The sequence below is a fragment of the Eulemur rufifrons genome, chromosome 4, assembly GCF_041146395.1.
Source record: "Eulemur rufifrons isolate Redbay chromosome 4, OSU_ERuf_1, whole genome shotgun sequence".
Classification (NCBI taxonomy): domain Eukaryota; kingdom Metazoa; phylum Chordata; class Mammalia; order Primates; family Lemuridae; genus Eulemur; species Eulemur rufifrons.
Genome location: NC_090986.1, coordinates 30,124,316 through 30,148,918, shown reverse-complemented (window position 1 = coordinate 30,148,918; position 24,603 = coordinate 30,124,316).

The following is a 24,603-nucleotide window of genomic DNA, read 5'->3' as shown; positions in this document are numbered from 1 at the left end:
TGGTGGACACATGGCACTATACATTTGTCAAAACCTGTAGAATGATACAGAATAAAAGAGTGAACCTTAATGTATACACATTTTTAAGAAATAAATTATGAAGTTGGGGGAATCAAAGGATGAAATGTAGATTATCACAAAAGAATTTACTATATTAAAGCTTCACAGCCCCAACATGTCCTCTGTGTTTCACGTATTCAGATAGTTACAGCTATCTGGATGGTGTTTTGGGGGAGGTTCAAATCCACTCTGATTCCTCCCATGGCCATTAGGCTCGTCGTGGCTTTCACAGCAGCCTGTTTGCAAAGCTACTTTTTGCTTTTCAAAACTCCCACAGAGCGGGTAAAGAGTGAAGGAATGGTATAAAATACCAGGCAGCTTATTTTACTGAGGTTCAGATATAGTTATGGAATTAATGCTCCTCAGATTGTTGCAAGCCTTTGATTAATTTAAAGAGTTTGGAAAAAGTTTGACCATTTTTCAGTGTTCTCGTCACTTATATATGTACGGGGAAGAATAGATGAAACTTCCTTCAGGAGAATTTAAAGTAATTTATGTAGATACATTCTCGTCAAAAAGGTGGAACATAACTCTCCCCTCCTCATGTGTATAAGGCACATAGTGACTTTTTCCAGAAGAATACAGTTTGGAAAGCGTGGAAGATGAATAACTTTACAGTAGAGATTCCGACAAACACCTCAGCCAGGTGACCAAGATTTATAAATCAGATTGATAATATGTGCCCTTAATACTCAATGAGGAAAGTTATTTAACTCTGTGTCTTCCTTCCTCCTAAAAACTTGTAACTACAGTCTGGTTGTTAGAAATACATCATAAAAACCTCCACTGAGAAGTTTTCTACAAAAATATCCAACTAGTACTTCTCAAAACTGTTAAAGACTTACAAAATAAGAAAAGCCTGAAAAATTGTCATAAGCCAGAGGAGACTAAGAAGATAGCATGATTAAAAGGCAGTGTGATACCCTGGCTTGGTTCTTAGAGCACAGAAAAAGATATTAGGTAAAAACTAAGGATATCTGAATAACATATGGACTTTAGCTAAGAATAATGCATCAATATTGTTTCATTAGTTGCATCGAATGTATCATAGTAACATAAGAACCTTAACTGGAGGGGAAATCAGATGGGTACTATAAAGGATCTCTGTACTAGTTTTGTAACTTTCCTTCAAATCTAAAACTATTCTGAAAAAAAATGCATTTAAAAATATCACAAGACACAAACAAAAAAGAGAGATGTAAATTATACTGAAAATACCAAAATGATTAGTAATACATTCAGTGAGAAAGACATATAGAGATAATAAGCATATCCAAAGGTGTAAACAAAGCAAAAGGCATTAATCAAATAATTAAAGAAGATGAGTATGGTAATGAACCTGAGAGTGGGTATTTAGAAGGTGGGGAATGAAGAATGCTTTTCTGGCACTTGACAACATTAAAGAAATAAATCCAACATCTACATATAACCTAATGGTATTTTTGAATTTCCAGCATTAAGTAAATTCTATATGCATCCAAACAAATATAAAGAAAAATTATCTCAGAGATACTAGTAATAACTTAAGAGTTATGGGGAAAAATATTAGTATTGCTAAATATTCACCAAATCAAGATATTGTTTATACACAAAAATTACAAGAAAACTCATTTTTTCATGCATGGAGTCTGTAGGTATTTCAGTAGGAGTCCGCCTTATAATTTCTATATCATCAATCATAATTATGACCATCTTCTCTGTATTACAGCTAGTGATATTTGAATGTTTACCATATTCAAGTCATATTCTAAGCCTTGTAATGCAACATTTTGTTTAAACTGAGCATTTGATTTTTATCATCTCTGTTTCTCAGAAGAGTAAAATGAAACTCAGTTTAGTAACTAACAACAAATCATGAATTATTTAATTATTTACATCTGCCTATATTTAAGAAATACAGCAGACAGCTAAGAAATACATAAAAATTAAATATGCAAGTATTGAAAATGTGTATAGATCTCTTATCAGTTATATTAGGATATTGTAATAAAAATGAAAATATATGAAATATATGAAAAATGAAAATACATGAAAATATATAATTTTAAAATAGTGCAAACATCCACATAATTTGATGTAGAGATTTTTTTTTTTAATTTGGAAGAACAAATACATCAAATATGCATTGCCAAAATAAAAATCTCATCATTTTTTCCTCAGATTTCTGGTATTACCTGTGTACATTAATGATTACTATGGTATAGAATATATTAATATCTTCTGGGTTTTCTGGATTGGCCCCATTCAATTTCAGATTCTATCTCATTTAGGTGAGAATAGTGGAAGATTGGAAACTATATTGCCCAAACTCTGTTGTGCCTAAAAATTCCATGTACAATATTTGGTGTACATTTTTGAGACTTGGAAGCAAAAATTGGTCCCAGGCTATTATACCACAGTACTTGACAGCACTGGCAAGCAAGGTGCTGCCAAGCAAGAGCATGGAAATATGAGCCGGCCCTGAACATTCTCCCACTCTCCATATTTTCCTCCTGGGTGTGAGAGAGAGCCTTGGCAACAGCTATTTTATTTTATTTTTTTTCTGGTTTAGTGCTAATGTAATTGGACTGAGATGTAGTATCGCCCCCTGTTGAATCACTTCTGTCTTGTTCCTGTAATCTTTTCAGGAGACTTAGAATACAGCCTATTTTTCAGTTTTCCAATCCATTTTGGAAATACCTTGTATTAAATGCTTTTCAATGTAAAATTCCTAAACTGGTTTGTTTCCTTTCTTCAACTGATACATTGCATACATTCATTTAGGACTCCTCTGATTTGAATTAAAAATAAAATATCCATCTTAATGTATACAGTTAAAATCTTTGAAAAATATGTATGGGACGCTGCCTACTTACATCTGCTGTGGAAGACAACACTCTAGATAGAGATTTACTCTTAGATTCTATCCATCCAGAAAAAAAGAATTGTTCTTTAGCGAGCCTAGAATACTGCTGGCACATGAGGGCAGCCTGAGTTCTACCTTCAGCCTGTTTCAGAGAAACAAAGTGCTTACAATGTTAGTGTTGCTTCTTTTAACAATTTATAATATTTTTTCAAAATAATTTTCATTTTGTATCCTGCAAGCTCTCCAATGATTCATAATATTACATCTGTTAACAGGAAAGAGTAACATGATCTCTATCTAAATGTAAAATTCACGAGGCTTCCAGTTATTTATGGACTTCTAGAACAGAGAGTTTCACTCCAAGTGTTTGTAAATAGTTCTTATAATATCTAGCACTTGCACATGAGAGTACATAAGAGTCCAGTGAGATATGAAATTTTCTTCTTTCCCCTCTGAAAAGGTCCTGATTACTGATGTTATAATAGCCCTATGTATTAATAGAAAGGCAGCGCATATTGTCTCAGGATCCAGAGGGAACACACAGACTAGGGCCATTCTGCCCTTGACACAAGTGCAAAATGCCTTAGATCACAGGCTTAGACACAAAGCAAGAGAGAAATTTGGGTAAATTTTGTCCAGGCCACTCCATATTTTACAAAAATTATGTTTGAAGTTCATGGTCTTGAATTTATCTTTGACAATCTGGATATCCATTTCTCATCATACCTTATGTCTATATTTGATAAAGAGGAAAAAGTCTCAAATTATTCCAGAATGGCTCAATAATTAATTTTAGTAATAGAAATTGATAGTCTAAGCAATATTTCTACAACTTGGAATATGTACTGCATTTAAAATCATCCATCTGAATAAACAGGTGAGAGCTAGTTCAAAGAAAAGAAATGAAACTTAGAAAATGCCACCCATTCTTCTTCCTGTCATTGAACTCAAAAGAATATCACACATTTACTTCTGTCATGTATATCTTCCTTGGAAAATAACCACACTTAATTCATATGAATTGATGCTGGTTTGCATTTTACTTATCCTGAAGTGTGTCTTCATTTTTTATTTTTTATGATGAAATATCCTTCAATTAATAGTGAAAGAATTTATTTGACATAGTGATAATAGCATTTAAATTATAGAATTTGTACATTAGTTGTTTATTTTATAATTTTGTTCCAAATGGGAAAACTGCTAAGGTGACTTTTGTCATTTGAAATTGATATAAATTACACTGTGTGTTTAAAGGGATGATCAAGAGTCAATATATTTTATAATAGTATATATTTACTATATATCTTGAATGCAAAATTCTACCAGAATATTTCCTATAATCTTCCTTTTATGTGTACAAAGTAAAACTCTAGTTATTCTTTATGTTTTAGTGGTTATTTTATGATATGCAAGTTGAATAAGTAATTTCAAACTTTTGCAAAAAATTAATGGTGTTAGAAAATGTTTTTGTTGTGTGAAATTAGACATAACTCTTGGAAAATTACTAGAAAACAATGAGGATTAGAAATTACTATAAGCAAAAATAAATGTATACATGTATGCATAAATACATAAATATAATGTGAGTTGCTAAACTGTCCTGTGCCTTATTACTGGTTGGAGAATTATCAAATCTGCATCATGGTTACTCATTGTCACAGTCATAACCAGGAGCGTGTTTTTGATTTTTGTAAAAATGTTATTTTTGGTAACATTTTACTATATTCTCTCACACTCTTGTTTGAGAAAAGAGTAAAATAATGTGTGTACATTAACAGTTCAGCATTTTGCATATTAACATAACCTCAAACCTAGGTGTCCTCACCTATAATAAATTTGGGATCATTCAGCCTAGGCTTGGGGACATTATCCAATCTTCCATAACAGGAGAAGCTAATCTAGAATTTCTCTAATGGAAGAGTATAGCATTGCAATATGATTGTAAGGAATAGAAGGACCAGGAAAATTGTTTGCAATGAAAGCATTATTTAATTTTTACAATGCAAATTGATGTGCCCTGATAGGGAGAGATGATAGTCTCTTTTACTTGAATCCATGTTTGCACAGCAATCACAGTACTTTTATTTGTATTACCTATTTGGATGAGTGTAGTGTCAGACTAACAGAGGTGTGGAGTAGGCTGGCAAAGCTCATTCAAGCTATTTTCAGCAATTCCTATAAGAAAGAAGAAATACAATAAACATCAAAAACGGTATCTTTAAACAATGAGAACTTCCTAATCAGTTGGATAAGCAACCTACATAAACAGTCCTTCTCACGAATACAAACCTACTTTATTATTATAAGAATGAAATATCTGATATCATAATAGATCTTTACAAACAGAATGTGCCAAAATTCAACCTCAAAATGCATAGACTAAATTAGCTTCAAGGAGTGATCTACAAAATAAACCACCTGCACAAGCCAGTCCAACTACTGGGTGGTTACTTCACGTTCTAAAACAATCCGAATCTTTTCATGCTGACTTTTAAAAGCTTCCCCATTTATAACATTGTCTATACTCAGCGTACTGAATTTTTTTTGCCTGTCTTTTCACGACAGACTGATCTTATCAAGGCCTAAGACTACCTCATTCAATTTTATATTGTAGCGTGTGGCAAATTTTAGAGCCTTTAGATATACTTTATGTTGAATAAAAGAATAATGTATAAAAAGAAGTAGAAAGTGGAAAAATAATCATAAATGCTACCAATAATGCAAGAATAACAAGTACAGTTTTAACAATTATTTAACTATTAATTATACTTGTTACCAGTCCTCTTAATTAAATACTTAATAAATACTTATTGTGAAAATGCAGATATTTCAATGTAGTGTGACGAGAAAGTATGTTTTTATTCTCTCTGCATAGAAATATTAAATTTCAGAATATATTTTGAAAATAATGTGGCACTTTGTATGGTTATTTAAATCTACTCATCTTTACCAAAATCAAGCAGACTACATATTTCCTCGGATCATCTGTACAGTGGATTTGTGAGGAAACAAATTAGAACACAGAAAAATATCAAAGAAACAATTTAACAACTTTACATTTTTTGTCTGAGGTAATTAAATCTTAAAAACAAAGCATTATTCTTTTCTTTAGTAATTTTTCATGACTCTTCTGCCAGGTAAGCTTTCACTTGGTTCCTGCAGGCCTCGGGCACACAATCTGCTTTCCTCCTTCCTCACTAAGCCCCAACACGTACTGCTCCCACCTGGCTTCCAGTTTTGCTCAAGCCTGCAGTGGATTAGGATGCTCTGTCTTCAACTTTTCCATCTTTTATTAGTTCATAAACTGGCTTGCTAATATTAATAATTCCCAAGAGGAAATTAAAAAGAGAGAAATGAAGATAAGCTAACTTAAAAGAAAATTTTAACTTCCCCCATAGCTCACAAAACTTTCATCATTTATTTCTATAGCCTATCGTTCCTGCGTCACTTTTATAGACAATATCCTGAATGGTTTCAAAGATTTCTTGATGTTACTTTCTATTATTCCTAAGGTTAGAACGTCATCCTCCCTTACCAGTACTGTGGCAGGCAGATTTCCGAATATGCCCCCTGCCTATTAATTCTTTTCAGTCAATCACTAACTGTTATTCAATCAAACATTAAAACTTACCTAGGTATTTTAAGAAGTGACTTTGAAAATGGAATTAAGGCTATTAATCAGCTGACAATAAAATAGGGAGAGTATGGTGTATTATCTGGGAGGACTCACTGTAATCAGAAGTGCCTCTAAAAAGCAAAAAAAGAAAACAGAAGAGTCCATTAGAGACATAACTACCAAAGAAGGGTAAGGAGAGGTGATACAGAAGAGGAAGCCTCTGTTGATGAAGGAGGCAATGAGGAAAGGTTGAGAAAGAAAGCAGGTAGCCTCTACGAGCAAAGAGCAGCCCTTGGTGGAAGTAGGAACCTCAGTCCCACAACTGCAAATAATTGACTCTGGTCAGCAATGTGATTGACCCCAGAAACAGATTGATTCAGCCTACCTTGATTCTGGCATTATGACATCTAAAGCAAGGATATCAGTTAATTAATCTTGGATTTGGGGACTGCAGAATTATGAGATAATTAATTTGCATTTATTGTCAGCTACTAAATCTGTGGTATATTTTCATGGCAGCAATAAAAATCTAATACAACTAGGAAAGATCAAAAATGCTTAATTATCTGTAAACTGTTTGTCAACCTAAATAACACAGAGAGGCTCCCTAATAGAAAATGATACTTGTTTGGGAATAGAGCATTGTAATAGAAATACATGTTCCATAGAAGAGTGTGCACATTCAGGGAAGTAAAGGAAAACAAAGTTTTTTAAAGGAAAAATGAAGAGGATTACATAATCATTTGTTAGCTATTTTTCTTGGCTACAAGGGCTAAAAACAAGGGTAGTTCCCTCATAGAAGTATTCTTTTGTGTAAGGCTACAGTAGCCTTTGTGGGGTTTGCAATCTTTTGTGATAGTGTTTACCATCAGGCATACATGCATGAGAACCCTCCCTTCATGATCTTCCCTCGGTCTGTCAGTATTTTGTTTTTGTGTGTGTGTGTGTGTGTGTGTGTGTGTGTTTTGTTGTTCTTGTTTAATATAAGTGACTCTATTTTAATTCTGACGATCTTGATATATTTTAGCCTCTTGGTCAGGCTTTTTAAAGTATTGTAGACATACATACAAGCACTCATACACACACAGCGTGGATTAGGAACATTTAATTTAGTGTCTGTAGGTTCAAATATAATTGCCCATTCATTCAGCAAAAAGGAAGGTTATAGGCAGATATAGCGGAATTGTCTGAAGACAGTGGATGCACAAGAGTATGGCAAACTAGTTGCAAAACAATTAATTCAGTACATGATTTTTGGATTTGTGTGTGTATGCATGTGCAAATTGGAAAAGAAAAGCTTAAAAGAGAAATACCAAATTATAAAAGCCCTTTAATCCTTTATCTAACAAATTGAGCATACAATTGTCACATTCTGTGCCAGTCACTGGAAATTCAACAGTGAGAAAAAGGAGGTACGGTGTCTGTGTTGTAGAGCACTCAGTCCAGTGGGGAATCCAAAGTCTAACCACACCATCACTGTAGTAAGTACTGTTACAACCAACCTATCTAGTCTAGGCAGGGCCTTACTGGCCAATTTCTGATATTCAGCTATTACCCTATAGACAACAGGAAGCTATTACACAATTCAGCATCAAATCTTTAGATTTTTTTTTGGAGGGAAAAGAGGTAACTGTATCAAATTTTGTCTTAGAAAAACCACTCTGATGGCTATAATGTTAACCTGCTGGGAAAGTTTTAGTCTAATGGCAAGATGACTGCTAAAAATTATTATGGTCAAAGTGTAAAAGATGAGAGAAAACTTAAAAATAAAACAATGAGAATTAAAATAGAGGTGAAATCAGTGATTACTTAGGGAAAAATAACTGATTTAGAAATTAATTGTATCTAAGGGAAATAGAAAATAACTATAATAAAAATTGCATGATCACTAGATGTTTATTTGGGCAAGTGGCTTCCATCAACAGAGATATGTGTAAGGAGAATTCATAACAATATTAAAATTATATATTTAGATTGGTCTAATTGAAATTCTCATGGGACATGCAAATATTGATATTTAATAGTCAAATGTGATAAGATGAATAATGATCCCCCAAAATGTCTACATCCTAACGCAAGTAACATGTGAAAGTTAACTTATATGGCAAAAGGGAATGTGGTTATGGGTTGCGTTGAAGATTTTGAGATGAGGAGATTATCCTGGATTATCTCAGTGATTCTGATGTAATCACAGGGTTTTAAAAGAGGGAGGCAGAAGATCAGAGTGAATAGTAAGCGACGTGACAATGGAAGCAAAAGGTTGCTGTGTCGCTACAAGAAACAAGTCAGAGAATGCAGACAACTTCTAGAAGCTGAAAAAGGCAAGAGAATGAATTATCCCCTCAGAGCTTCCAGAAGGAACTAGCTCTGCTTACACCTTGACTTTAGCCCAGTGAGACTCATTTTGGGCTTCTGACTTCTAGAAATATAAGGTGATATATTCATTTTAAATTACTAAGTTCGTGATAATTTGTTTACAGCAGGAGTAAGAAACTAACACAGAAGATGTTTGTGTATGTGTGAATTTGAGTATAGATCTGGGCAACTTGGACATTCCCTCTATGAATGATTCCTATCTCAGAGTGCCTGCAGCCCACCAACAAATCTCATTACAAATTTGATAATACAGTTTAAGACGATATGAATTCATGTTCTACCATCTGCTTTACAAGCTGTAAGTCTTCTATCAGGTCACTCCTCTCCATTGATACCCTCCTCCTTGGAGGAAAGTTACTTGAAATCTGAAGTGTTTGCATTATTCCATGAAACTGAAATTCATTAAAGAGATTATGCTAGGGAGATATGCAGAGTTGAGGGTACTATGCAGGATAGAAAAATATAGCGACTTTGAGAATAACAAAGGAGATAAATTTTAGATTCCAACTGACTTGGAAAGTGTCTGAGAATACTGGCAGCATTCACACTGTCCCCTGAAACAACTGCTCACAGGAAAGGACTGTGTGGTAACTCTGCGGAGACTGAGACCTAGTGCCAGAACTTTTGGGACTTGACAGTGTCCCAGCCTCTTTATATGGCATAAACAGGAGCCTTTGATGATCCATGTGGGTTGGGAAGATAAGATAGTGCTTATAATAGACCAGTTATTTGGGGGGAGCAATATAAAATGTATTAAGATACATTAAATGTGAATAAAATATTGATGGATAAGAAACTCAATATCTTAAAAAGATATCCATTCTTTCCAAACTGATTTGCTAATTTAAAGAAATTTCAAACAAAATTTCACATGTGCTGTTCATGAAAGTTGAAATATATAGGGAAGTGTCCATAGCCAAGAAGGGCCAAGACACATTTCTAAAATAATTAGCATGACAAAACTTGCCCTACAGATATCAAGAGTAGCTCTGAAGCTACAAACTAATACAGTTTTATATGCAAATTATCAATTAGTACATTGGATTAGAATAGAGAGCAAAGGGGAAATACAAACCTATATGAAAACTTGATTTATGACAATGATGACATGGTCTTTCACTGAAGAATGATGAATCAATCAACAAATGGTGATTGGGTTATTAACTTATACACATGGTGAAAGAAATTAAAATGCAATGCCTACCTCACATCATGCACATAAACAAAAATAATACAAGATAGAGTAATTGCTTAAATACAAAGCAAACATTAATTTTTCTAAATTAAGGTAATATTTTATGCCCTTAAGATAAGAAAGTATTTCTTAAATAGAGCACAAAAGTAAAACCATATATAAAGAGGAACACATTTCTCTACCTTAATATGAATAATTTATATTCCTCAAGAGATGTTGAATATTTCAGCCCCAAACTGGGCAACAATAATTGCATAATGTATAAATAAAAATAAAAATAATAATTCAGAATACAGTAACAGTTACAACAAACAAAAAGGGAACAACCCTGTCAATAAAAATGTGGAGAAGAAAATGTGCAACTCATATTAATAGAAGAGTAAATGTAAATGACTAATAAAGACATGAAAATATGTTGTATTTACTACATCAATAAGAAGAAAAACGTTAAGTACAGCTACAAGAAAATATAATTGTATACTGACCAGATTAGCGAAAATTAAAGTCAGTCAATCTCTATCATTGGCCTGGACACACAGAATCTGGTCCACTTTTGTATTTCTAGTAGGAATATGCATTTTGAAAAACAATTTTCTACTGTCAATGATATTTTCTTAAATTGTGTATAGCTGTCATATTTAAAGTGTCTTACAAATGATCCAGTTTCAATAAGCTCCACTTACAAAAATTTCTTAGTGTTACATACAATAATGGTACACTTTACAGTCAATGATGTCTTAAGATTTGCTAAAATATGGGAATTTATTTTTTAAATGTGAATCCTACATTGCAGAATTCTGCTTCCAGTTTCACAGCCCAGTTAAATTCTTATGTGTCCACATTTGTGTAGCTATATTAGTCATATCAGTAAAAATGTAAACAGAATAAGATAAATATTAGCATGACATAGAAATAATAAAAATTCGTCTCTCAAAAATGACAGACATCCTCTGTAAAAAAAAAAAAAAAAAAATGATGGATGTTATCCCTCCACTGCAGAAGATCTTTTTTCTGTTATGTCTTCATATTAATCAATGAACCCATCATATTCAGTCTTGTAAAGACAATTATTAAATGGTTGCCCAAATTGGTAAATGTTATACTCGTACATAGTCATTTAATAAATCACTGTCAATCTGACAAGGATATAATAAATGCATATTGTAAGGGAGAAAGCAAACAGATGATTAAACAATTAAAAAATCTTAATTTCTGTCGGAAGAGAAAATAAATTAAATCTAGAAAAAGAAAGACAGACAGAAAATTTGAATAGATTTATTTAATACAAAAGGAATGGATAAACAGGCACTTTTGTAACCACGCTCTGTGGATCCCTAATACAGCAAATGTGCATTAAGACCACAAAAGAAGCAGGATGGGGTGAGTGGGACACAGCCATCCTTTAACAGCACAAGCTCTTTTTATATTGTATTTTTATCACTCATATAAATACTTTTCACTTCAGTTATAATTTGAGTGGCCATGAACCTAATGTCTATATAAGAGATTTTTGTAAAAATTAAGATAAAAAAGAAACATCTGCTCTATTATATTCCTGCTGAATGCATCCTTACAAGGATTCTTTCTACTCTAAGGATCAGAAAAATGCAATTAAATCTGGCTGAAGCTAAGGGGAAATTCATTGTCTCAATTAAAAATGTTCAGAAATTTGTCAGGCTTCTAGTGCAGCACGTTCTAAGAGCTCAAATGATGCATCAAGAACCTGTGCACATCCTGGCTCAGCTCTCCTCTCATCTGAGTTCCAGCTTACATCTCAGAGGAGCTTTTTTATGATGACCTCAAGACAACTGCATTAGTTCCAAATATCACATCCCCTTAGCTTCTCATTCAATGGCAAACAGAAAGCTCAAAAGCCTCAGAATACTAAAGAGTTTAAAAAATAAATAAATAAATCAGCTTAGGCCTGATATTCACTGCCATGATTCAGACTGATGTTCCTATGAATTTCTAACTCAAAGAGCATATGATTATACTCACACTGTAAGATAAGTCAGGGCCCACTCAGAAGGCAGGAGGCTGTATGCTCCCCATGAAAGTTAGGTTTAACAGTTACTCAATTTGTGGAGCCCAGTGCAAAATGAAAGTGTATAATATTTTGTTTAAGAAAAATAAGAATTTCTAGACAATGATAATAGAGAGTTAAACCAAGCATGAGACCCTTCAAGTTAAGGGTCCTTTTTCTACTGCACATGCCATACTACCATGAAGCCCTCACTGTGTATTGTTTAACTGGAAGAAGAGTGAGTGAATTCTTGGTGAAAAAATAGCATATGTCCAATATAGGAACTGAATGCAAGCTTTTATTCATCCTTTACAATGATAATTCCAGCTAATATTTTTGAGTTTTGGAAAAGTTGTGAACTTAAAACATAAATCAATAAAAGTATAAATAATGAAGCATACATTCTGTTATAAATTTTGTAAATCTGTATCTAAATTTCCATATTTTCTTTGGTATGTATTCCCTTTTCCCCTTCATCTTCACTTGTGTATAGCAATTTCTCTTCTTCTAAAAGCAGAAACATTCTCAAATAAGCAGAATACCCTACTCTCACCTTAATATAGGTTTTCCTGCTTGTCTCCCCTCTAACTTCCCTTCATTCATTTGAATCCTTAATTATATTAATATTGATCTCTTCTCTTTCCCCAAAGCACTTCATATGTCCCTCACTTTTCTAGATTTTTCAGTTTTCATTATCTCTGAATCTACCTATGATATTCAGAGTGTGGAGCTCAAAGTCTTACACCTAGCAGGGGCCAATAAATATTTGATGAATAAATGTATAGAATTATTTACTTGTCCACTGTTATGCTTATTTGCATTACTGGCTCTGATTGAATTTTACCATTTTATTAGATAATATACTTCAGGGAACAAGCATAACTCCTGGTACTAATCAGTTCTCAAAATGAAATATAATTTGATTTGAATTTCTAAATTTGTGAAATTTCTAAATTGATTGAGTCATTTATTCAAATGTATGCTTTTTATATCTCAAAGAAATCAATCTTGTGTTGCTTAATCTTCAAGTTTGCCAGAAGTATAGAAGACATACTAGATCCAATATTTACCTTAAATAAAATATGCTTCTAAAGTATAATTATAATTTATAATTCTATTTATTTTTTTAAAAAAATTCAATATATTTACAGGGCACAAGTGTAGTTTTATTATATGGATATATTCTAGAGTGGTGAGGGCTGGGCCTTCAGTGTACCCATCACAGGAATAGTATTATTGTACTCAGTAGGAAATTTTTTATCAATAAGCCTCCTCCCCCTCCCCCCTTTGAAGTCTTTAATTTCTACTATCACATGCTGTATGACAATGTGTACTCACAGTATAGCTGCCATTTATAAGTGAGAACATGTGGTATTTGATTTTCCATACCTAAGTTATTCCACTTGGGATAATGGCCTCCAGGTACATCCAACTTGCTGCAAAAAGCATGTTTTCACACTTTTTATGGCTGAGTAGTATTCCATGTTGTGTATATATGTGTGTGTGTGTGTGTGTGTGTGTATACCACATTTTATTTTTTTACTCATCAGTTGGGGTATAGTTGCATTGATTCTATATCTTTACTATTGTGAATTGGCCTACAATAAACATACAAGTTCAGGTATCTCTTTGATATAATGACTTCTTTTCCTTTGAGTAGGTACTCAATAGTGGGCTTGCTGGATCAAATGGTAGATCTACTTTTAGTTCTTTAAAAAATCTCCATACTTTCTTTGGTAGGGATTATAATAATTTACATTCTCACCAACAGTATGTAAGTACTAGCTTTTCACCATATCCACACCAGCATCTATTACTTTTTTTGACTTTTCAATAATGGCACAGTGTCTGGTGTATGATGTAATCTCATGGTTTTAATTTGCATTTTCATAATGAGTAGTGATGTTGAACATTTTTCCATATGTTTCTTAGCCAATTGTATATCTTCTTTTGAAAAAAATATCTGTTCATGTTATTTTCCCACTTTTTCATGGGGTTATGTGCTTATTTCTTGCTGCAATGTTTCTGTTTCTTGTAGATTCTGGATACTAGTCCTTTGTCAGATGCATGGTTTGTGAATATTTTCTTCCATTCTGTATGTTGTCTATTTACTCTGTTGATTATTTCTTTGTTGTGCAGAATCTTTTTAGTTTGCTTAATCTGTTTATTTTTGTTTTTGTTATACATAATTTTGGGATCTGAGTCATGATTCTTTGCCTAGACCAATGTCCAGAAGAGATTTTCCTAGATATTCTTCTAAAATTTTTATGGCTTCTGGCCATAAGTGTTTTTATCCATCTTGAGTTAATTTTTGTATAGGATGAAAGATAGGGATCTAGTTTCATTCTTCTACATAAGGCTATCCAATTTTCCTAGCACCATTTATTAAATGGGGTGTCCTTTTCCTGGTATATGTTTTTGTCTGCTTTGTTAAAGATCAGTTGATTGTAGGTATATGGTTTTATTTCTTGGTTCTCTATTTTGTTCCATTAGTCTATCTGTCTGTTTTATACCAGTTTCATGCTCTTTTGGTTACTGTAGTCTTGTAATATAATTTGAAGTTAGATAATGCAATATCTCCAGTTTTGTTCTTTTTGCTTGGGATTGCTTTAACTATATGAATTCCTTTTAGTTCATATGAATTTCATAATTGTTTTTCCTAATTCTGTGAAAAATGGTTGGTATTTTAATAGGAATTGCATTGGATCTGTAGATTGCTTTGGGAAAAATGGCCATTTTAACAATATTGATTTTTCTACTTCATGAGCATGGGAAGATTTTTCATTTGTTTGTGTTATGTATGATTCCTTTCATCAATCTTTCTTAGTTTAGCTTGTGGATATCTTTTACCTCTTTGGTTAAATATTAATACATTCCTAAGCTTTTTGGGGTTTTTTGCAGCTATTGTAAATGTATGTTGATTTTGTAACCTGACATTTTACTGAATTCATTTATCAAATCTAGGAGTTTTTAGAAGGCATATTTAGAGTTTTGTAGCTATAAAATTATATTGTCAGCAAAAAGAGATAATTTGACTTTCTCTTTTTCAATCTGGATGCTCTCTATTTCTTTCTCTTGCCTGATTGCTTTGGGTGGGACTTCCACAACTATACTGGATAGAAGTGGTAAAAGTGGGCATTCTTGTCTTATTTTAGTTCTTAAGGGGAATGCTTTCAAATTCCCTCATTCAGTATTATGTTGGCTGTGGCTTTGTAATATATAACTTTTATTAATTTGAGGTATGTATCTTGTATGCCTTATTTGTTAAAGGTTTTTTTCATAAAGGGATGCTGAATTTTATCAAAAGCTTTTTCTGCATCTGTTGATATGATTATATGTTCTTTGTTTTTAATTGTTTTTATGTGGTGAATCACATATTGACTTGAATATTTTGAACCACCCTTTCATTCCTGGGATAAAACTCACTTGATTATGGTGTATCATCTTTTGGATGTGCTGTTGAATTTGGTTTGCTAGTATTTTGTTGAGAATTTTTATATCGATGTTCATCAGTGAAATTTGTTTATAGATTTCTTTTTTCTTGCAGCCTTTTACAGCTTTGATATCAGGTTAATACTTGCTTCATAGAATTAATTAGGTAAGATTCTTTCCTCTTCAATTTTTTGGAAAAACTTCAGTAATATTGATACCAGTTCTTCTTTGTATATCTGATAGAATCCTGCTGTGAATCTGTCTGGCCCTGGGATTTTTTTCTTTGGTAGATTTTTTTATTATTACTATTACTGATTCAATCTCATTACTTGTTATTCATCTATTTATTTCTGTTTCTTCCTGATTCAAGCTTGGGTGGTTGCCTGTTTCCAGGAATTCATCTATTTCCTCTAGGTTTTCTAGTTTGTGAGCATAGAGACACTCACATTAATCTCAGATAATCTTTTGTATTTTTGTGATATCAGTTAATGTCTCCTTTTCCATTTCTGATTGAACTTATTTGAATTTTTTTCTTTGCCTTTCTTGGGTAGTCTAGCTAGTGGTTTACTGATTTTGTTTACCTTTTCAAAGAATCAACTTTTTGTTTTGTTGATGTTTTGTATTTTTTTGGTTTCAATTTTGTTTAGTTCTGCTCTGATATTTTTTATTTCTTTTCCCCTGCTAGCTTTGTGTTTGGTTTGTTTTTGTTTTTCTAGTCCCTTGAAGTGAAATATTAAGTTGTTAATCATGACCTTTCAATCTTTTCAATGTAAGTGTTTAAGCAATAAATTTCATTGTTAGGACTAATTTTGCTGCGACTAAGAGGTTTTAATATGTTGTATCACTATTTTTTTCTCATTTCAAAATTTTTATAAATTTGCACCTTGATCTCATTATTAACCTAAAGAACATTCAGGAGCAGGTTGTTTAATTTGCATATATTTGTATAGTTTTGAAAGTTCCTCTTAAAAATGATTTATAGTTTTATTCCACTGTGATCTGAGAAGGTATGTGATATGATTGTTATTTTTGTAAATTTATTAAGACTTGTTTTGTGGCCTAATATATGGTCTATCTTGGAATATGTTTCATATGCTGATAAGAAGTATGTATATTCTGCGGTTGTTGAGTAGAATGTTCTGTAAAAGTCTATTAGGTCCATTTGTTCTATGGTTCCATTTAAGTCCAGTGTTTTTCTGTTGATTTTTCTGCTTCAGTGATCTGTCCAATGCTGTGAGTGGGATGTTAAAGTCTCTCCTATTATTGTATTTTTGTCTATTTTCCAAGGTCTATTAGTATTTTTTTAAATTAATCTTGGTACTCAACTGTTGGGTGCATATATACTAAGAATTGTTGTATCTTCTTGTTGAATTAATCTCTTTATCATTATATAATGACCTTTTTGTCATTTGTTTTTTTTACTATTCTTGATTTACAGTCTGTTTTATCTGATGTAAGCATAGCTACTCCTGCTCACTATTGTTTTCCATTTGCTTGGAGTATCCTTTTCACACCTTTACCTTGAGTTTATAAAAGTCTTTATCAGTTAATTGAGTTTCTTAATGGCATAATATTTTTGGATTCTGTTTTTTTATCCATTCTGCCAATCTATATTTTTAATTGGAGCATTTAGTCTGTTTACATTCAAAGTTAATATTGATATGAGGTTCTATTCCTATCATAGTTTTAACTGTTACCAAATTGCTTTTTATACTTTCAATTATGTAATTGTTTTTATATGACCTATGAATTTTATGGTTTCATGCGTTTTTATCTTGGTAAGTACCAACCTTTCATTTCCATGTTTAGAACCCTCTTGAGCATTTCTTGTAGGGCCAATCTAGTGGTGATAAATTCCCTTAGCATTTGTTGTCTAGGAAAGACTTTATTTCTCCTTCATTTATGAAGCTTAGTTTAGCAGGACACAAAATTCATGGCTGACAGTTCTTTGAGAATATTGAAAATAGGACACTAATTTCTCCTGGATTGTAAGTTTTATGCTAATAAGTGTGTTGTTAATCTGATGGGGTTTCCTTTGTATGTAATTAAATGTTTTTGTTTTGCTGCTTCTAGATTTTTTTCTTTCACGTTAACTTTAGGTAGTCTGAAGACTATATGTCATGGTAAAGTCCTTCTTGTAATTGTATCTCCCTGGTGTTCACTAAACCTCTTGTTTATGGATATCTAAATCTCTTGTAAGGCCAGGGAAGTTTTCCTTAATTATTCCCTCAAATAGGTTTTCTACACTTTTCACTTTTTCTTCTTCTCCCTCAGGTATACCTATGACTTGTATGTTTGGACACTTTACATAATCCCATATTTCTCAAAGATTTTGTCCATTTTTTAAAAATTATTTTTTCTTTATTTTTGTCTGATGGTTTTGTTTCAAAAGATCTCTTTTCAGTCTCTGAAATATTTTCTTTAGTTTTGTCTATTCTATTTTTTGAGCTTTCAACTGCATTTTTATTTTAATGAGTCTTTACAGAATTTCTATTTTTTTAAAATATCTATCTCTTTGGTAAAATTTTCATTCATGTCTTAAATCACTTTTCTGAGGTCTTTGTGTTGGTTTTCCATTTTGTTTTGGAACTCACTGAGCTTCCTTACAATCCATATTTTGAATTCTTTCTCTGTCATTTCAGAATTTTCAATTCGGTTGGGACCCATTGCTAGAGAGCTAGAATAATCCTTTGGGAAAATAAAAATAATAGTCTGTTTTTCATACTACCAGAGTTCTTATACTGTTTCCTCCTTATCTAGAGAAGCTGTCAATTCTTATTTTTGAATTTACATTAGTATGGATGGGACTTTTTATTTCCTTAATTTCCTGCTGTGGTATATGTCTTTATTGTATGTTGTGTTTGTTCATTTAGCTTCAAATTTGGGCACTTTCAGGGGGCCAAAACTCTGCACGTGTTGCTTGGTTATAGATAGGCTTTGTATGGTGGCTTTCCAAGATGCTGACTATAGTAGCTGTGTACTGGGCTGCAATTCGACCATAAGGCCAGTAGGTGGTGCCTGTGTGTAAGAGCTGTCTGTAGCTGGAGCCAATGAATGTATGTGTGGTTGGTCTGTTTGCTCAGGTGGTGTGGTGGTCTGTGGAATGTCCAATGCCTTGCAGTCTCTGCTCAGTCATGGAGGGAGGGACAAAGCTGGTTGGAGTTGGACCACCAAGCTCACCCTCATACACCCCAATAAAGAGAAGTCCCAGCCTTGACAGGTGTGGCAAGGGGAGCTCATATTGAAATGCACTGAGGTCTCCACGGAGCTGGTGAATGAGGGAACTCTATTAGCTCCATGCGCTGGGCAGGTAAACATGCAATCTACTTCTCTATCCCTAAACTACTGTCCCAAGGCTTATGACTTTCAGTTCAGATAAATACTGTAATTTTCCTGTAGGCTATGCTGTAGCTGAGGGCCATGGCACTCTGCCCAGATGTCTTCTTTTCTCAGCCCGAAAAAGACAGTTTTCTACTCTGCTGCAGGAAGCTGCCACTCCTTGAATAGAGAGGAGCGGGCAAGCCTGCGCACCCTGGGCACTCAGTCGGCGGGGGTGCAGCTGCCCCGAAATGCCCTAGAATGACTGCTGCCCGGCACACCCACGCCAACCCCCCGTAGGAACATCCACGGCTGCACCTGCAGTAGTGGACGGAGAAGTCCTTAACTTCATGCTTATTTCTGAGCACTACTGTCACCTGGTTGCTGGGGTGGGACCACTCTCCTTTCCTACAGAGCCGGGTGTTGTGCACATGAATCCGCTGGGGCTGGGGGCAGGGGGTCGCGGAAGCAGACACCCTCACCTTATAAGTGGGGCACTCTGAAATGAAAAGAAGAGGTCACCCTCTGTTTTCTTTTGTACCAAGTGTCACCCCAGCTTGTTCCACTCTCTTCTCCCCTAGGGGCAGCCTTCGTTGAGTTAGAACTCCGAGAATGCTGTGGTTCCTCTGGGATCCTGAGGCTGCTGCAGTCTGAGTGCGTGCTGTGGAATGTTTGTGGGGGAATCTAGTGATGTGGAGACACAGGGCTGAGATTCCATGGGCAGAGTAGCTGCAGAAATGCTGGCACTCCTTGATGTAGAGGCATGGGCTTCAACCTCCATGCAAGCTCGTGTGCGGTAGGCATGCCTTCAGTGGGGCTGCAGCCACCCTAAAATTCCCTGGAATGACCATCTCCCAGCGCACCCACACCAACCTCCCAGTGGGAGCAGTCGCCGCTGCTCCGGCAACTCTGAGGAGTGAGTGGAGAAGTCCCCATCTCCACATCTGTTCCTGTGCACTAATGTCACTTGACCTCTAGGTGGAACCACTCTCTTCCCTTGCAGGACCCAGCTCTGTGCCTGAGTCTCTGCTGCGAGAGGGGCAATAATCTTCAGCTCACAATCAGGGAACTGTTATGTGGGGGAGGGCACGCGCTCTAGTTTCCTTTGGCCCACGGAGGGCTTTGGTGCATTGCACTCTCCTTTCCCCTAGGGGCAGCACACCCTAAATGTTAGACCTCCAGCAACCACCCCCCCAGTTCCCTGGGACCTGCCAGCCTCCTGTAGCTGCTGCAGACTGAGTGGGTGCTGGGGGACGTTTGCAGGAGATCCGGCAGCGTGGAGACAGAAGGGCTGAGACTCCCTGGGAAGGACAGAGGCCCACAACGGGTGCATCAGTTCGGTGCCCGCCACCTCAGCTCAGGGCTGGGAGGAGGGTTAGCGACACTGCGACACTGCGACACTGCCTGCTGGCAATCCTGTGTTCTGCTCTTAAGTTCTCAAATCACCGTCCACAGCAATGCTTGAGCTTGTGAGGGGCTTTCTGAGAGTTTGAAAACTAGCAGTCTGTTGCGGAGGTGAGGGGAGGGAAAAGAAACACCCACACCTACCATTTCCAGAGGACTCTAAGCTCCCCAGGAGTTGATCACTTCCAAACCCTTGTCTCCTCCTATTCTGTGCCCCAGCTTCTTCCCATGGATATTCTGGTAGGTTCTGGCAGTCTTCTCTCAGTATTTCACTTGGAACATGCTTATTCACCTGTAATTTTGGTTCTTCTTTCTGAGGAGAACTGTTAACCAGTGTCTCTAGTCAGACATCTTTATAACCTGTAATTTTCTAAACAGAGAAATCTTTATCCTCATCCACAAATAGAATTGTTTCTTTAGTTTTGTGTGTGTGTGTGTGTGTGTGTGAGAGAGAGAGAGAGAAAAAGAGAGAGGAGAATTTGCCTTGTGTTATCTTATGTTCCAAACCCCATCATGTTTTAATTTAGGGAAGTGTTATACAAATATGAAAAAGACTAGCTTGCCGGATGACTTTATAATTATGTCTTTATACCAGGTTGTCATGACTAATTACTCACTTTTATACTTTAAAATGGATACCGAGTTAGTGACACTCTATCTCCTTATAACAAAATGATATTAGCACAACATTATTTTCTGGTTAAAGACCTTACTAGAGTACAAATATGTTTGCATACCTTATCTGTATTTGCAAGTGTTCCTGTAGCAGGAAAGCTATTAATATCATGTGATGAACATTTAAAGAAATGCACCTATTGAAAGAAAAATAATATTAGGCAAATAATTTAATTATTAGTTTGATTGCTTTTTAATCTGGCTCATCAGCCTTCTGCCTGAGTGCTTATCATAATTTACATTCTTCTAGGAAACTTTAACTGAAATGACCAAAAAAGTAAACATATTTCCCAAGCAATAAGTCTGACAATAGAAAAACTCAATTTTCAAGATCAGGTTTTAAATAATTTGTATCCTTCCTTAAAAATATCATTTTATAATAATTGCAGTTACTTTGCATGATCATCCATCTAAATAATGTATCTCCAATAAAAAACAAATTCATGTTTTCATTTTCAGGAAAATGAGTTATGAAATACACTTTGTACTACAGAACTTTTTAATATGTTAAATTACTAATGTTTATATTTGTATGTTTATTTATACGTGTATTATTTATATATGTTCATTTACTAATATTAACAGGAATCCAAGAGATTACATTGATAGGTATGCAAATAGAGACATAGAGTAAGAACAAAGAGCATGTTATTGCAGCATATACCCCGGTGAGACTCCACAATTAAGAGATCATTTAACATAGCTATATGCTGAAAGTTTCAAACAGAGGCTGATTAATTTTATAAATAGAAGTTTTGCTTAATGGCTTAAATGTTGAGACTGTAGCTTAGTCAATAATGTGACAATGAACTTGATGAAAAGTTGAAACTAGGTGTTTCCAAGGTTGCACATGCTTTATATTTTGTAGAAAAATGTTATTTGACTGTATTACAAAATAATCCATATATTTATACTTTAGGACAAGAAAGAATGAAAGCAAATTAAAGCAACTGACAAAATGTCTAGGGAAGAAAGCAGGATTTGGTGACCCAAATTATTCACATTTGTCATGAACATTAATGTTATTTAAGTCTGTAATCACATAATAATTATAACATGGAAAATAAGGGAATTATTTGGTAGATTTTATCAGTTTGGATAATCTACCTCAGATCCTTTTTTATCCTCAATAGCTTGAGAAGATTTTAGACATTTGTATTTTTCATATAATTGCCTTAATTTTCTATTTAGCTTTTTTCTCATAATAAAAGCCAAACTCATCCTGCATCTAAATTTGCTCTTCAAACATATGAAACAAAATGTTCTGATACAGAATAAGTTGTAAAATTAATATGTATAAAATATATTCATAAAAATAGATCATAGGAAAGCAAAGGGATTCACGCATCTTCCTTTTAGAGTGATGGTGAGATAAATATTTTCTTTTCTGCTTGCAAAAAAAATATTCTTTCATGAAACTTACTTTATTTACCACTTAAACTTTAATTAGTCAAAGATCAGTAACTATACTGCCTCATACAAACTTGACAAATGTAGTGTGTTTCTGTGTGTATGAGTCTGTTTAATTGGAAGAGTTAGTACATCCCAACAATAACAACAAAACACTGTGGGAATGTGTGTATGTGTATACTACATTCCAAAAAGCCATTTTTTTCTTGCCTTTAGGGAAGTGGCAAATACTAAGAAAACCAGTTAGTTAAATATATACTTGCTATAGTAATTGTCTTACATAAAAAGAGATGAATTAAGATGTTATACATGTGGTATGCCATCTGTTTCTATTTTTGCTATATTCATCACGTGCATCTGTTCTTATTCAGCTATAAAGAAGCACTTAATCATAATTTACACATCAAAACTATTGCAAAAAATCAATTTTGTACACGTGAAAATTTCCTTTTTCTGAAATGTTCATGAAGTTCAAAGATAAACAAATTTTCAAATTAAGCCTCTATGTTCAAAATGAAATTTTAAACATCTGGATAGAAAAGAGGAATCCAAATAACTCACATGCGCACAAGTTTCTAAAGTTATACAGGAACCATTTGAATGATTCATCCATTCAAGAGAATGATGAAAACTTATCTTGGAAAGTTAAACTAAAATTTTCGTCATATTTAACTGTGTTAATCTCATCTAGACTATAAATATGCTTTAAAATAATGAGATATATACACATGTATACAAAGGGATTTCAAAGTATATATTAAGTGAAGATCATCTTATTCTTTTATTTTCAATTAAAAATATCCGACAACCATGTATATTTTGAAAACAAATAGAATCATATGAACCTACTTGTATTTCAAGTGAATAAAATAATAGTAAAGGAGAAAAAAAGGATATTAATCCAAGTAGGTCTATAGTACATTGATTATGTAATCTGGGACTAAAGACAAATATAACTACAAATAAATCTTTAACCCTAATTAGTAGGTTTGTGTTTCTAGTGGTATTGGTTTCTCAATGCTGGTGACTTTGTGAGTATTGCAGAAGTAGCAAATAAGTAAATGTATGATGCTAAGAGACAGAGTTCTAACAGTGTGAGAAGAGAGGGACAGATAGGGAAGGCAGCAAAGAACCTTGGAGTATAAATTAAAAATTTAGAGACATCAATGTAAACTTATCACTCTTGCTTTGCATACACACATACATACATATTTTTAGCTATTTCTGTAGGACTGAGTACAAAAATTCCAGTCTTGGTTTCCAGAATCTCATTAAAAATATGCAATAATATTTGTAATAATTCAGGTAAGTGCCATCAATGAATGCTAAAACTACTGGGTGAAAATTTGATGGAAAATAGGGTCATCATTTTCTAATCAAATAAAGTTCGAATGAAATGTGGAGAAACTCTCAGACACCACCTCAATTAAGAGGTCAAATTTATTTCCGAAAAAATGGAACTGTCATCATATGACTTGAAATATGATGCATTGAAGAGAATACAGTGCCACTTAGGTAGTACCCTTGCTAAATAACCTGAATCTAACAATGAAGAAACATTAGAAAACTCAAGTTAAGATTCTACAAAACAGCTGGCTTATATTTTTCAAAGAAAAAAATAAACAATGTTAAGAAAGAGCAAAAAAGGCTGTCAAACTCATTTGGATTAAAGGAAATGAAAGAACATAACTCTATGTAATGGATGAAATTGGGGGAAATTCTACAAATGGCATTGTCAGAACTATTTAAAAAAACACCTCAAAACTATGCAAAGAAGTAATGCATAGAAGGGAATGGATCACAAAGTCCATATTCTTGGAAACTGGGAGATATCTGAAATCATGTCGAAATATATGAAATGGAAGAATGGTAAGCAATTCCTTGATCAGGAGAACTTAAAACCTACAAGACCAAGAAAGGAAGAACAAAGAAAACCAAGGTAACTCACATTGAAGATCTCATCATTTTTAAGGGATTATTAATAGATGTACTAGCTACTATAGTAGGTAGCTGAACAGCAGGGAGTGTGAAAATAGCCAGTTGTTTGTAAATCTTTTAAAGACCTTTAGATATGCAGGTTTATTCCACAGAATACCTGGAATATAGTTTCCAGAGAAATGAAACAAGACTGTTCTTGGATTCAGAAACCCAAGTTGCCAATGTAGGGGGTGGTGTTTAAATCTGGGGGATCAAGAGAATTGTCTTCATACTAAATATTGAGGGCACTGAGCCCACCTTTCCCATCCTCA